This window comes from Vulpes lagopus, unplaced genomic scaffold (genome assembly GCF_018345385.1).
Source record: "Vulpes lagopus strain Blue_001 unplaced genomic scaffold, ASM1834538v1 ctg175, whole genome shotgun sequence".
Classification (NCBI taxonomy): Eukaryota; Metazoa; Chordata; class Mammalia; order Carnivora; family Canidae; genus Vulpes; species Vulpes lagopus.
Genome location: NW_024570642.1, coordinates 149,901 through 151,576, shown reverse-complemented (window position 1 = coordinate 151,576; position 1,676 = coordinate 149,901).

The following is a 1,676-nucleotide window of genomic DNA, read 5'->3' as shown; positions in this document are numbered from 1 at the left end:
ATTCTCCATGGGGAAACACTGGGAGCCTTTCCCCTAAGATCAGGAACAAGACAGGGATGTGCACTCTCACCAGTGCTATTCAACATACTATTGGAAGTCCTCGCCTCAGCAATCAGGCAACAGAAAGAAATCAAAGGCATTCAAATTGGCAAAGAAGAAGTCAAACTCTCCCTCTTCACAAATGACATGATACTGTACATAGAAAACCCGAAAGACCCACCCCAAGATTGCCAGAACTCAAACAGCAATTTGCAGTGTGGCAGGATACAAAATCAATTCCCAGTAGTCAGTGGCATTTCTATACACTTACAATGAGACTGAAGAAAGAGAAATTAAGGAGTCAATCCCATTTGCAATTGCACCCAAAAGCATAAGATACCTAGGAATAAACCTAACCAAGGAGGTAAAGGATCTATACCCTAAAAACTACAGAACACTTCTGAAAGAAATTGAGGACACCAAGAAATGGAAAAATATTCCATGCTCATGGATTGGAAGAATTAATATTGTGAAAATGTCAATGTTACCCAGGGCAATTTAAACATTTAATGCAATCCCTATCAAACTACCATGGACTTTCTTCAGAGAGTTGAAATAAATTATTGTAACATTTGTGTGAAATCAGAAAAGACCCAAATAGCCAGGGGAATATTAAAAAAGAAAACCTTAGCTGGGAGCATCACAATGCTAGATTTCAGGTTGTACTACAAAGCTGTGGTCATCAAGACAGTGTGGTCCTGGCACAAAAACAGACACACAGATCAATGGAACAGAATAGAGAATCCAGAAGCGGATCCTCAACTTTATGGTCAACTAATATTCGACAAAGGAGGAAAGACCATCCACTGGAAAAGACAGTCTCTTCAATCAATCGTGGTGGGAAAATTGGACATCCACATGCAGAAGAATGAAACTGGACCACTCTCTTACACCATACACAAAGATAAACTCAAAATGGATGAGAGATCTAAATGTGAGACAAGAATCCATCAGAATCCTAGAGGAGAACACAGGCAACACCCATTTTTGAACTTGGCCACAGTAACTTCTTGCAAGATACATCCATGAAGGCAAGAGAAACAAAAGCAAAAATGAACTATTGGGATTTCATCGAGATAAGAAGCTTTTGCACAGCAAAAGAAACAGTCAACAAAACTAAAAGACAACCTACAGAATGGGAGAAGATATTTGCAAATGACATATCAGATAAAGGGCTCGTTTCCAAGATCTGTAAAGAACTTATTAAACTCAACACCCAAGAAACAAACAATCCAATCATGAAATGGGCAAAAACCATGAACAGAAATCTCACAGAGGAAGACATAGACATGGCCAACAAGCACATGATAAAATGCTCTGCATCACTTGCCATCAGGAAAATACAAATCAAAACCACAATGAGATCCCACGTCACACCAGTGAGAATGGGGAAAATTAACAAAGCAGGAAACAACAAATGTTGGAGAGGATGTGGAGAAAGGGGAGCCCTCTTGCACTGTTGGTGGGAATATGAACTGGTGCAGGCACTCTGGAAAACTGTATGGAGGTTCCTCAAAGAGTTAAAAATAGATCTGCCCTATGACCCAGCAATTGCACTGTTGGGGATTTACCCCAAAGATACAGATGCAGTGAAAGGGCAGGACACCTGCTCCCCGATGTTTATAGCAGCAATGTTC